This window comes from Populus alba, chromosome 1 (genome assembly GCF_005239225.2).
Source record: "Populus alba chromosome 1, ASM523922v2, whole genome shotgun sequence".
In the NCBI taxonomy this organism is placed as follows: Eukaryota; Viridiplantae; Streptophyta; class Magnoliopsida; order Malpighiales; family Salicaceae; genus Populus; species Populus alba.
Window position 1 is genome coordinate 52,474,144 of NC_133284.1, and position 15,076 is coordinate 52,489,219.

At 34.8% G+C, this 15,076-nt stretch overlaps 1 long non-coding RNA gene across 1 annotated transcript; it reads left to right on the forward strand.

The window, feature by feature from the left end:
• Positions 1-10,490: 10,490 nt before the first annotated feature.
• LOC118061935 (uncharacterized) lies at positions 10,491-14,231 on the forward strand. The gene is made up of 3 exons (XR_004689682.2): positions 10,491-10,942; positions 12,323-12,379; positions 14,067-14,231. It is a non-coding gene; the product is annotated as an uncharacterized lncRNA (long non-coding RNA).
• Positions 14,232-15,076: the final 845 nt, after the last annotated feature.

Consider the following 15,076-nt stretch of genomic DNA (forward strand, 5'->3'; position numbering starts at 1 on the left):
GCATAACTCCAATATTTAAGGGGAGCATGACACTGACCAAGGAGAGTGAGTCCAGTTTCAACAATATGTCTATGACGGCGTTCAACCATGCCATTTTGTTCATGAGTGTGCGGACAGATCACACGATGATGAATACCAATCGTTTTAAAATATGTATTTAGTTTTCGGTATTCACCACCCCAATCGGTTTGAACAGACTTAATTTTTAAGGAGAATTGGCGCTCTACAAGCGCCTGAAACTGATGAAAAATTGCAAAAACGTCAGACTTAGCAACCAAGGGATAAAACCATATGAATTTTGTATGAGCATCCACAAAAATAACAAAATAGCGAAAACCATCAGATGAAAACATAGGGGATGGACCCCAAACATCACTAAAAATCAAGTCAAGAGGAGCTTGAGTTTGATGACCCGTAGGTTTTAGAGTCAGACGCGATGACTTGCCTAGAGGGCACGTAGGACACTGAAAATTAAACTTAGTGGACGTACATGACACTTTTTTATTTTTCACTAGCAAATGCAGAATACGTGGACTAGGATGTCCAAGTCGACGATGCCAGACATCAGCTGAAGTAGATAGACAAGTAGAGGAAAAAACTTGAGGCAACGACGTTGCGGACGACGCAGACAAAACATATAGACCATCTTTACTCTGACCGGAAAGAAGAACTGCCTTTGTCATGAGATCCTTAACATAAAATAGAGAGGAATGAAATTCAAAAACACGTTATTCTCAAGACAAAATTTTTGAACAGATAGCAGAGGTTTTTTAATGGTAGGAACATGTAAGATATTGGATAACGTAAAAATGCGGTTTGGTGAGCGAATTTTGGAGTGAGCAATATTTGAGATAACAAGGCCCTTACCATCACCAACATGCAGATGATCATTGCCAAGATAAGGTTCTGAACTCGTCACACTTACAAGATCTGGCGTGACATGATGATTTGCACCTGTATCAGGAAACCAAGTAACAGGAGTGGTGGAAGGGGCAGTATTAAATGCAAGATTAACATTAGCTTGCATATGATGAGTAGCCAACTGAGAACACTGTTGAGCAGTATGCCCATATTCATAACATAGCTGACATTTTATGTTGCGAGGATAGCCACCAAAACGATTTCCTTGCTGCCCAAAATTACCTGTTGGCCGTGAAGAAGGGCCAGATGAGAACCGGTTCCCATGTGAGCTGTATTGTTGTCCTGAAGTATAATTATTTGCTGGTCCATTGCCACGATAAAAGCTGCGATTGTTAGGTCTCCAGCCCCCACGAAAACGCCCCCGTCTGCCTGATTGATGCTGGACAAAGAACGCAGCTGGTTGCTGCGTTGGAGTCGGTAACAGAGGGGCTGTTACAGATGGCTGAAGGGAGGCTTTGTGCAGGAACTCATGTGTAAGAAGGCTGCTATGGAGATCAGTATAGCTGATGGGGGCATCCTTTGTGGACAAGCTGGTGACAAGATCCTTAAACTCACTGCGCAATCCACGAAAAACATACAAATTAAATTCTGCCAGGGAGATTGGTCTACCAGCGGCAGCCAATTCATCAAACAAAGCCTTAGCCTTTTGCAGGTAAATGCTGGCAGAATCATCATTCTGTCTTAGGTCCTGGAATGAGCCGTGGAGCTGCATAATTCTGGAATTTGAGGGAGAGGCCAGAGCTGTTTCTAACGTTGTCCAGATTGCGTGTGAAGTGTTGCAATCTACAACCAAGTGCAGAACTTCCACAGAGAGAGAAGAGAGGAGGGCACTCATGATGAGGTGATCTTGCTGCTTCCATGATAAATATGCCGGGTTGATAGAGAGGATAGATGGCTCAGCCGATGCCAAATGTGAAGGAGGACATGGTGATGTGTGACACGACCAAAAGATTGATGTCTTCTCCCAAGTGCAGGAGTGTCGAAGTAATAAATAACCCGGCAAGACCGGGGTCGAACCACAGGGAGGTTAATTGTATAAATTATAAATAACAACACGATAACAACAACAACAATAACAACAATAATAATAGTAATACTAAGAGTAATAATAATAATACTCAGTACGTGGCGTTGTTATACCTGAGAATGATCTAAAAGATCGGGTCACAGGTTTCCAGCCTATATACTGAGTTTATGAAAATATTAAAGAGATATATTATATAATATAAACAGATTTCTGATGCGAATGAACAAGGCAAGACCAACAATGTCAGGATCCTTGATCAAACACAGAGCATACTTAACGTACATATAATATAACAAGAATGTAAATAATAATAATAGTAGTAGTAATAATAAAGAGAGCTTTGAGAGGTAAGGTTGATGTAAGGATTAAAACAATAATAAAAACAAATGTCAAGGTTAGAGGATTCACTAATGGTATTTCAAATAAATATAATATAAACTCTTTTTATTACTCAACTGGAAACCACACACAAAGGAGGTTCCAATCGGATGATTTATCATTATTAGCTCATTATAAATTGTTAACATGATCATATTAATTATCTTATCTAAGTAACACCATACTTATAAATATCATCAGGCATTCATGTTGCTAGTTTATGTTAACAACAAATCAAGTTCCTATCATAATAATGATGTCGGCCGAAAACTATGAAGGATCAAGCATTTGATGTACCAAGTGTTATACAACACAAATCTAGATTAAACATTAAGCAAGGTATTAAGAATTAGTAAGATAAAAAGATAAAAACATGTTAATAACAATCTTTCTTGGATATAAAACATTAAAGTCCATGTTAAGTTTATATTATATCTATTCTAACACCACTAGTGAAACCTTTTCACCTTGACATAATTAACTTAGCTAAACATAATGAAGAAGAAAAACATAAATAAACAATATAAGAACATTAAACATGATATAAGTTAACTAAGTATAGGAAAGGAAATGAAAAAAAGCATAAACAAGATATTAATATAGCATGAAAGAAAAGTTTGAACATTACAAAGAGAGAAAGCAAGAAGATGATTTTTGATCTGAAAAAATAATATATAAATACATGGCAAATGCCTCCTTTTATAGGCTAAAAAATTAGAACTATTGATTGGTTGACAAACTATTTAGTTGGTGGCCAACCATTGATTTGGTGGCTGGTTTTTGACAATGTTGGCTGCTGGTTCTTGACATTATTGGCTGGTTATTGATATTTGTTGGCTGGTTAAAACGTCATTGCTAACATCATAATTAGAGCCCTTTGTTCCATTAAAGCTGTGGGCAATTGTCTTAGCTTTCCAACAAAAAAAAACCAGAGATCATTTGGACTTCTAGAACTCAAGATATGAGCTGAAAACCGAACAGTGTCCGAGCTGCAGGACAGGTTCCGACTTCTCCGTTGTTCCTAAGATTTGAACTTGAAAATGGCAGATTTGAGTCTTGGACTCTTCATGAAAGTTGTAGGTCTATGTCTTAGCTTTTCGATTCATATAAAGTAGACCTAAATCCGAGTTCTACAACTCCAGTTATGATCCAATAACCGAATGGTGTTCGAGTTTGGAATTGAACCAGCATCTCTTCTCTTAGCCTAGTCCTCTTTTTGTCTCTTCACTTTCAATAGTTAATCACATCAATAAATCCTTTGAATTGTGAGATATACCTGCATTCAAAATAAACATTTACCATAAATTAAAGATATATTATATTATCAGACTTGTTATTATAAAACATGTTGTAGTTAGGGAATTTAATGATACTTTAGTGCAATACGATGATATAAAACCTTAATGAGAATGCACTTTTAAGTACTAATCAATGTGCCATCAACGAATGAATAAACACCTTGGCCCAAGAGAAAAGGTTTCATCTGCATCCTCCAATACAGGAAGTTATGGTTGGAGAGTTTTAAAGAAACTACCTGATGTGTGTTAGGAAGAGAGACAATGGAGGCAGTAGGCGATGCCCCATACATGACTGATTGTTCTACCGGGGAGAAGGAAGATTGAAGGGCTGATGCAGCGCCAGCAGATTGTTGATTGTCCATGTTGCTAGGGAGAAGAAGTTTCAGTTTCTACTTCGTGATAGGTGACAGAGAAAAGAGATGAGTAAACTCTGCTAAGGAGAAGCTGCTGCTTTGTGAATTAAACTGAGGAAGAACCGGCTGCTAAGAAGGAAGGATGGCTGCTGGTTGCCAAATAGCCACGCAGGAGAATTTCAGCAAACGAAGAAAGAAGGCTGCTGAACAATAACCTGCTCTGATACCAAATTAGAATTAGTTGAGAGATAGTTTTGTGTATAATTCGTTGGATGCATAATAGTGGCAGCCATCCTTTGTATTTATACTTGTAGGGTTGTGTACAATATAATGGTGGGATGTATTACATACTATAACTATTACTATGTAGAAGTATTTACATTGAATTCAAACTCTTTCCTTAATATTGTTATTTATCTTCCGGCCGGAGGAAGGTTTATTGTAGTAATCAATGAAGAAACTCGAGCAACAGTTGCTTCATCATAATTTTCCTTTATCTTTCACCATTGTGTCTTTGTAAATTCTGCTCTTTCATTCAACTTTGGTATACCTATAAAAGCCTTAATTCTATCTAACTTAAATTCCGTAATAATATTAACCAAGCTTGATGGAGCAACATACATCCTCTAAAAAGAAGAAGCCGATATACTTTATTGATCCTATTCAAATAGGGTTTTATTACATACTAAAGATGTACATTCAAGCCATTGTACCGTGGAATGAATGTAATTTTAAAGTTAAAACTACGGAGTACAGTGGACAATGGATAGCAGTTTTTAGCTTTCATGTTAAAATGAACTTTTCCTGTGTAGTTATAGGTGTTTATGCAGGGAGTTTAGTTGGTGAGGGGCGTATATTGTGGGAGGAGATTTTTACTTTAGAAATAGAAACATATTTTGGAGTTCTTCTGTTCATCCTAGGGGATTTTAATGAAACATTGCACCATACTTGGCACTATTTTATTGCCTTTATGGTTACCGAATTCTTCAAACCTGAGTACAGACAAATTAGTTTGGTTCATGGCTTGTACAAAATATGTAGTTGGTAAATTTCTCTCCTCCTGGTTGAGAAAAGTAATGCCAAGTCCTATAAGTCCAACTCAAACAGCTTTCATAGTGGGAAGACAAACAATAGATGGATTTATGATAGCCAATGAGGTGGTACATAGTATCGAAAAAGGTGGTCAGCATGGATTCATTTCGAAAATGGATCTTCACAAGGCTTTCGACTCAATTATGTAGGAGTGCGTACTTACAAGAAGTAATGATTTACACGGGGTTTGTAAGAAAGTGGATATCGTTAACACAGGAAGTTCTCCAAGTCTAAAACTCAGAGTAGAGCGTGGGTACTTGCGTCAAGAAAATCCACTATCTTCATTTTTGTTACTTGTTGAGGTGTTGTCTGAACTATTTAAAAGCGCCTCAATCTCAGGATATTTTAAGGGAATTGACTATGGAAATGAGTTATATCTAACTCATTTGCAATATGCAGATGATACATTAGTGTTTGTGCACAATAATTACAGCTCCTTAATGAATGTGAAAAGGATTTCAAGGTGGTTTGAACTAGCATCAAGTCTGCAAATTAATTTTCTTAAAAGCTCTCTAGTAGGGATCAACCTTGATGATGACTTTACGACTGGAATGACAAATACAATATATTGTGAATGGGACACATTACCAATCAAATACTTGGGACTTCCTTTGGTGCGAATTCGAAAAGACTTCAACATGGTATTTAGTGATCAATAAGATTCATGCAAGATTATGAATATGGAAAGGAAAGCTACTAAGAATGGCTGGAAGAATTTTTCTTTTTAAAATTGTTTTTTCTTTTCTTCTCCTAAGAACTCTTTGTTACCAATATGGAATGTTATTTATTCCATTATCAATAATGATACACATTATCTTCTCTCTTGAAGAATAGTTGCTACTTCAAAGTTGGAAATTGGGAGACACTTCACTTTTGGATAGATAGATGGTAAACATGTGGAATTCTAAGAGATTGCTTTTCATTGCTTTATGCACTTTCAAAAAATAAATCAATAATGATTTGGAATGTAGACAGGGGTCATGGAAGTTGAATCTCACTTGGAATCAAAACTTAAACTCCTTATAACAGTCTCAACTCTAACAACTTCTTACATGATAGATAAGGAATCTTGTGGGGGTATTTGGATTGAGCACAATAAAATGAATTTTAGGTTAAGGGCCATCAATTTTCGAGATAATGGCTAACGCAACCACCACCAAGCATGTATGGGAAGATTTGCAAGAATCTAACTAATAAGCTGACAATGTGAGAAAGGTACGTCTATAAAAGCTATGTGATGACTTTGAAAAGTTACATATACTTGAATCGGAGAACATTTCGGAATACTTTGTAAGAGTATTGGTCATATACAATCAAATAAAGACATATGGGGAGAATATGGAAAAGATATGTATGGTAGAGAAGATCCTATGCTCGCTGCAAAAAAAAGTTTCATTATGTGGTGGTTGCGATAGAGGAATCATAGAATATAGATGTTCTTTCAATATAAGGTCTCATGAGAAAATTACAAGTTCGTGAGGAAAGAGTTAATGAGATTCAATATAAGGTCTCATGGGTACATAAATATTTTTTTCAAAGTAAGACGGTTCTGGATATTCCTAAAAGGGTAAAAGGTGCGGACAAAGTAGAGCAAGAGGCAGCCTCAAAAAGTCAACAAGACAATAACATGAAGCAAGCCGATTGACCGGTTACACTAAAAGTAGCAATCCAAGATCCAGGTTTGACAAATCAAAAGTGAAATGCTATATTTATCAAAAGGCATGTCATTATGCTAAGGATTGTCGGAGTCTAACTAAGAGGGTTAAGGAGAATTCAAATCTTGTGATAGAAGAAGAGAAGGAAACCACCCTACTACTAGTGTATAATGAGAGGATACAAAATAAAAATAACATGTGGTATCTAGACAATAGAACCAGGAACCATATGTGTGGAGACAAAGACAAGTTCATGGAATTCGATGATTACTGCCAAAATCTTGCATTACTAATTAATGTAGATGTAGATGGCTTAATCAATAATGATACACATTATCTTCTCTCTTGAGGAATAGTTGCTACTTCAAAGTTGGAAATTGGGAGACACTTCACTTTTGGATAGATAGATGGTTAACATGTGGAATTCTAAGAGAGTGCTTTTCATTGCTTTATGCACTTTCAAAAAATCAATCAATGATTTGGAATGTAGAGAGGGTCTTGGAAGTTGAGTCTCACCTGGAATCAAAACTTAAACTCCTACTTCTTACATTGATAGATAAGGAATCTTGTGGGGGTATTTGGATTCAGCTGAACAAAATGAATTTTAGGATAAGGGCCACCAATTTTTGAGATAGTGGCTAACGCAACCACCACCAAGCATGCATGGGAAGTTTTGCAAGAATCAAACCAATAAGTTGACAATGTGAGAAAGGTACGTCTACAAAAATTATGTGATAACTTTGAAAAGTTACATATCCTTGAATCGGAGAACATTTCAGAATACTTTGTAAGAGTATTGGCCATATACAATCAAATAAAGACATATAGGGAGAAGATGGAAAAGACATGTATGGTACAGAAGATCCTATGCTTGTTGCAAAAGAAGTTTCATTATGTGGTGGTCGCGATAAAGGAATCATAAAATATGGATGGTCGTTCAATATAAGGTCTCATGAGAAAATTACAAGTCCATGAGGAAAGAGTTAATGAGATTGAAAAGGATATGGGTGCACAAATATTTTTTTCAAAGTAAGATGGTTCTGGATATTCCTAAAAAGGTAGAAGATGTGGACAAAGTAGGAGAGGTATATTTAGAAGGAGCAAGAGGCGGCCTCAACAAGTCAACCAGTCGATAACATAAAGCAAACTAATCGATCAGTTACAATGAAAGTAGCAATCCAAGATCCAAGTTTGACAAATCAAAAGTGAAATGCTATAATTATCAAAAGGCATGTCATTATGCTAGGGATTGTTAGAGTCTAACTAAGAGGGTTAAGGAGAATTCAAATCTTGTGATAGAAGAAGAGAAGGAAACCACCCTACTACTAGTGTATACTGAGAGAATACAAGATAAAAATAACATGTGGTATCTAGACAATGGAACTAGCAACCATATGTGTGGAGACAAGGACAAGTTCATGGAGCTTGATGAAGTAATTAGAAGTAATGTCACCTTTGTGGATCATTTAAAGGTTGCCATTAAAGAAAAAGGTATGATTTTGATTAAATTAAAAGATGGAAGTCATCAACTTATTGGTGATGTCTATTATTTACTAATAGTAAAAAGCAATATATTGAGCTTAGGATAATTGTGGTAGAAGGAGTATGACATTAAGATGAAAGATCGTACTTTGACATTACTTGACATTAAAGGAGCTATGATTGCAAAGGTAGTAATGATAAATAATGAAATGTTCCTACTAAACATAGAGACATACGTGCCTAAATACATGTGTAAAGGATGAGACTTGGCTTTGGCATATCAGACTTAGGTATATAGATTTTGATAGCTTGAAGATAATGACATAAAAGGAGATGTTGAAGGGTCTACCATCCATTATACATCTAAATAAGTTGTATAAAAGATGTTTAGTGGGCAAGCAATTTTGCAAGAGCTTTCTGAAAGAGTCTACATCAAGAGTAAGTCAACCCCTACAAGAAATACATGTCGATGTTTGTGATCCTATCAAATCATGTTTGTTTGGTAAAAATATATATTTTCTATTTTTTTAGTGATGATTATAGTAGAAACAATTGGGTATACTTCTTAAAAGAAAAATCAAATGTATTTAGTTACTTTAAAAAGTTCAAGGCATTAGTTGAAAAAAAATGGTTATTCTATAAAATCACTTAGGACGGATAAGTGGGTGAATTTTGTTCTATTGATTTTAATGAATTTTATGAAGATCATAGTATAAAAAGACTCCTTACAGTACCTAGATCCCCATAATTAAATGACATGATGGAGAGAAAGAATACAAGCATCCTCAACATGGCAAGAACTATGCTTAAAACCAAATGGATGTCTAAAGAGTTTTGGGTCGAAGCTGTAGATTATGCTATATATTTATCAAATAGATGTCATGCCATAGGCTTGAATAACATGACTCCACAAAAAGCATAAAGTGGAAGAAAACTAAGTGTTTCTCACTTGAAAGTTTTTTGGAGCATTAGTTATGTTGTAACCCATTTTTGGGTCCCCACAAAAAAAATAATAATAACTACAAAAAAAAAAAAAAACAAGAGAGGGGGAAGAGAAGAGAAGGGAGAGACAGAGAGAGGAAAGTAGAAGAGAAGAGAGAGAGAGAGCAAAATAGAAGAAGAAGAAAAATAAGCAAACAAGAGAGTAAAACAGAGGAGAGAGAGAGAGGAAAACAGCACCGCCGGCCACCGCAAACAGCCAGCACCCCTGCCGCATCAGCTGCTGCTAGCATCACCACCGCTCCAGGTAACTTTCTCCCTTTCCTTGTTGTTTTTTGCTTCAGCTTCATTTGCATGCAGAACGTTTACGTTCTGCAGCAAGTGAAGATTAATTAGCTAGTTATTGTGTTGTGCACAGTAACTGACTAATTAATTCACGGGTTACTGTGTGCACATGCACAGTACTTGCTAATTAATTGTCTGGTTACTGTGCACACAGTAACCAGCCCATGCATTTGGCCCTGGTTCGGCCCAGCCCATGTATTTGGGCCTGACCCGGCCCATTTCAAAGAAAAAAAATCAAAAATATTTGTTTCAGCATTTTATAATTTCCCCTGTAGTTTTTATGTCATTTTGATTAATATCGGGTGGTATTTTATGTTGTTAAAAATACAAAAATCTGATATTAAAATACCCGGTTTTCTTCAAAACTTCCAAAAATACAAAAAAATTGAAAAAAGAGAAAAAAATGTTTTTTGTGCATACGGCCAAGTGTGAAACCCTAGAAAATTTATGATTTAAATATGCGGATGTATAACCTGCCATGTAAACGTAAGACTGAAAGTGATATATAATGGAGGGGATGACCTCCATAAAATGAATTTTGTTTTAGAATTCATAAAGATAGAGAAACTGGTAACTTGTTTTGATGAATAAAATAATGAGAGAAATGACAAAATGAATATATTCCAAAATAATAAAATGACCTTAAAGGTTTAGAAGGATAATTGATATTATTTTATGTGAAGATTGAACAAGAAAATTTGGATAGTTGATGAAAAGTCATAAACTGACCAATTTTACATTAGAAAGCAGAGCTCTCAAGCCAATCGTCGGATTGGGATGAAATTTTGCATGAAGTCTATTAATATGTTTTTCTACATTGGTGAAAGATATTATCCCAATAGGAGTTTGGTAAAGACTAATGATTTAAACAGAAACAATCCGGATGGTTTCCATGAAAAAAAAAAAAAAAGAGAGAGAGAGAAAAGAAATAATATATAAATACATAAATGAGGGACATAAATGTAATTAGGAAAACAATGGTGCCTTTAAAAACAGCAAAAGGCCACCAGATTAAATAAGAAAAAAAAAAAAAGAGAAAGAAAAACGAAAAGGGGTGAGAGACAATAGAGAATTCGGTTAGAGAGAGGTGCAGGATTTGGATGAACCCATAATGCTTCGGTGGCCATATCTCTGGAATCCACCGTTGGATCATGTTGATTTTTGGATATATTTTTCTTCTCACACTCCTCTATTAACTGACCGGAGAGATTTGAAGGAACATAATCCATTGAGCAGCAATCATCATCGGAAGGGTCCTGGAAAACAAAAGGGAATATACCTGCAGGGAAGTTTTGGTCGCCGGCCGATTTCTCTCTCTTCCACCGTTGGATCGTGCCTATTTTTGGATATGTGGTGCGACTAGATGTGGCCTTCATTCTGGACGGTGGAGATCGGAAACTCACTCTCTGGCAAGGTTTGGTTGGTGTTGAACAGTAGCTCGTCCATTTTCAGGTTAGTTCGGTTTTATTCAGATCTATGGAGATCCAACCGTTGGATTATTCTGATTTTGAGATATATTGTATACAACACAATGATATATATTCTGACCGTTGGATTCAAGGAAATAATCAAAGGTGGATGAGTTGTTGCTATTTGAATCTATTGCTAGTCTTAGTAAAACATTTAGGAAGCTTGATTTAATTACATGTTTTGATGAAATTAGAATTGTGTGGGTGTAGAGTTTATGTAAGATGTAATGGTAAAATGTGTTCTTGTTATTAGTGTTGTTATAGATTAATTGTGTTGTAAAATGTGTTAGGGAAGTTTTGAAATTTGGATGAAGGGACATTGAGTTTGTTGATTTAATGGATATATGTTTTTAGGCATTAAAAAGGATTGGGTCTAGTGGTAATTGAAAGAAAACTTGAAGAAAACTTTATCCTCTATTTAATGCAAAGATTCGGCCTACACATATAAATGAGAGGATGAGCTTAATTGTTTTAATTGCTATGGAATTTGAGTTGAATGAGGTTAGAATAGATATGAAATGAATTGGTAAACGTTTATCTGGAATAATTAAAAAGGGAATCATCCCTCATCATGAATAAAGGCATTCGGCCAAATGAAGAAGAAATAAGGAGATAAGACTTTGATTCATTTTCTATGAAAATTAGGTATGGATGCATATATTTGTATAAAGAAAATTAGGTAAAGTGTCATTGGAAGAATTTTAAAAAGATACAAATTCTCATCATAATATGGAATCCAACCAAAAATGGAAATCTTGAACTTGAGTTTATTTGACCTAATGTTATGGGGATTTTTATGGGATTGTGGTTTGTTGAATGCCAAATGAATTGTGTTATGTTTGAAATAATAGATTAATGTGAGGAAAATTTCATTTTATGGAATTTTAATGTTGTCCAAATGAATAATAAAAGGGGAGGAAAAGGTTAAATTAAGGCGTACATGGAATTATGATGAAAATATGTTGTTAAATTTACTTAAGATGAAGTAAAGTGGACTTATGAAAAAGAATTGAAAAACTCATTATGAAAATAAATAAATAAAAAATAAGGTCATTCGGCCAAGAGTTGGTTTGATAAGGAAAATGAATTAGTTTCAATGCTATGAATAAATGCAAGGGTGTGATGTTACTAAGTCTGTACATGATGGATTGTGTAGACAAAAATAAAATAAAATAAAATAAATTAAGATTGTTAGGTCATGTTTAAAGATATTCAGCCTGGAAAAACAAGTCATGAAAAGAAAGGAAATAAATAAATAAATATGCGAATGCATGTGTCATGCGATTCTAAATTTAAATGAATTTTAGAATGGAATTTTCAATTATGGTGGAGCCACATTTGATATGTATCTTTAATGATACAGGAGAGATTGCAGAATCTGTTCAGTAGCATGGGACTTTTGCGCGAGTTAAAGCATGAGGTAGGTGTCTTACACCTCAAACTTTTGTTTTTACAATACTTGTTAGAGTTAAATAAATGGTATTTTCTATAAATGTACTTGTGCTTGTGTAATTGTGAATGTTTATGTCAAGGAAAATATAGTGGACTAGCTGGTTTGAATAGAGTTAGTGGCACTACTGTACTGACTGCTGAGTTAGATGTATAATAACAAAAATGAAGTGTACCGACTTTAGGGTGATAAATTAATGGTATATTATGATTAAATTATTGATGCTCGATTTATATATGTATACTGATGATGCGTTGTGTTTAAATAATTTATGTGAAGGAAGCACGTGTATCGCACTTTGTCTTTTTAAGTTGAGTAAACTTATTGGTAAATTTTAGAATTTATTGTTTTATTGCTTCGATGATATTGAAATGAGTAAGAGTACCTTATGTGCAACAGTATACCTCTATTGGTTAGGATAATGTTTGAACGAATAGGAGTGACTTGCGTGTGTTGTTATGTATCGAATTAATTATGTCATTATGGTCGTAGTGTTGATAACTAAGTTTGTGTGGGAATGATGCTTAACAACAGTTATTATAATGCATATGATGTTAAAAGAAAAAAAGAACAAAACAAAAAGAAGAAGAAGAAAAGAAAGAAAGGGGGATTGATACGAATGGAAATTTCAAGTGACATTGATTAGCTATCCGGGTTTGGATAGCTAATGGTATCAATGAGGTTTCATTGGTACCGGTAATTAGGGTGACATTGATTAGCTATCCGGGTTTGGATAGCTAATGGTATCAATGAGGTTTCATTGGTACCGGCATTTAGGGTGACATTGATTAGCTATCCGGGTTTGGATAGCTAATGGTATCAATGAGGTTTCATTGGTATCGGCATTTCAGACAACATTGATTAGCAATTCGGGTTTGGATTGCTAATGGTATCAATGAGGTTTCATTGGTGCCGGCATTTCTTAAATTGATTAGTCGATCCCGAGCAATTGGGTGACTAATGATGTTAGTAAAGATTACTAACATCGGCATGGTTACTCCTGGTTCAGTGAAAAAGATAGGTTTATTAACTATTCTGGGTCGAGAATAGTTAATGATATCAATGGGTTACATTGGTATCGGTAACCATTTCTGGTGTGATTAGCTACTCCAGGTAAGGAGGCTGACAGTGTCAAGGGTTCTTGACATTGACAACTTGGATGGTAAATCAGATATGAATAAGATTTGATACTCCAGAAAAGAATAGTTAATGATACTAATCGGTTGTGTTAATATCGGTACGTGAATGTAAGTGATTAGTCTATCCCAATATTAAAAGACTAATGATACTAATGAGATTTATTAGTGTCGGCGATTACTTTCTAGAAAATAAAAGGGAAAATAGTAATTAGTTATTCCAAAGGAATGAGATAAGCTAATGATATCAAGAGAGAAATGTCTTGGTATAAAGAGAGCATTGATTTATAAGGAGATGGTGTTCGAAAATCATTAAGTTGTGTTGAGATTTTCAAGATGAAATTATTCTCAACAAATGGGAAAGGATATTAGATGGATATTGGTAATAGATTGAAAATGCATGTTGTAAAAGAGGTTTATACCTAATTTTATGTCTCAAAAGTGAAGATTGTTACCTATCATTGTTATTGTTTGTTACTACCTTTTTATATTTATGTGTACACGTTAATTTGTATTTTCAGGTCTATCAAGGTCGCGTCCGGAATGATATTGGTTTAGTTACCTTTTGCTTTTGACCATGTAATTATTTGTAAATTAAGAGTCTTATATCCTAAAACTTGAAATGTAATATTAATTTGTAAATTTGAATGTATGACTTTAATTTAATGTTTGTAACTTTAAGTACCTATTTAACCATGCATGTTTAGAGTTGGAAATCGAATCTTTAAGTTGAATTACATTATATGACGTTATTGAATAACAGGTGCTGTGTTGATGATGTTGAGTTGGGTTGAGATCCAGGATGATTGGATCAGGATGTGAATTAAAATTGGAAGTGTAATATGGTTTTGTCGATAACTTGGGACCTCCTATTATAGAGGAGACTCTGCCAAAATTTTAGTAGAAATTTGGTGGAACCGGTATATAAAAAAAAAAAAAAAAAAAAAATTTACCTGAAAATTTCCAATGTATCGCTAAAAAGGATGTGGGAAATCGGGGTTGTTACACCAAGTGTCTCAAAAGCTAAAAAAAATCATATTGTATTTTTCATACACAAAAAAAAACAATGTTTTAGCATGCATTTTGGCTTTAATAACCAGTTTATTAAAGTCAAGAGAATATTGACCAAAATTTCAAAAAACAACAAAAATTTTATTTTGTTTGTCTCTTAGTATACGGGGTATGACATTACACGTAATGCATATTCTGGATATTTAATTCTTTTTTTTCGAACAATAGAACCTGGGGTATGACATTACATGTAATGCGTATTCCGAATAATAAGCAACCACAACACGATCTTAGATTTTATCAAACATTAAAACAATGTAGTCTACCTTAGGTAGGGCGTAGTTGGGGTGCTAATACCTTCCCTTTATGCAACCAATCTCCGTACCCCATCTCTGAGACCAGTTAGGGTTCCTAGTAACCAGAATACTAGGTGGCGACTCCCATTCAAATTTTTCCACTAATAGGAGACAAGAATTCCTTGTCTCTATATATTTGCCAGGAATAAATTCATATTCCATTG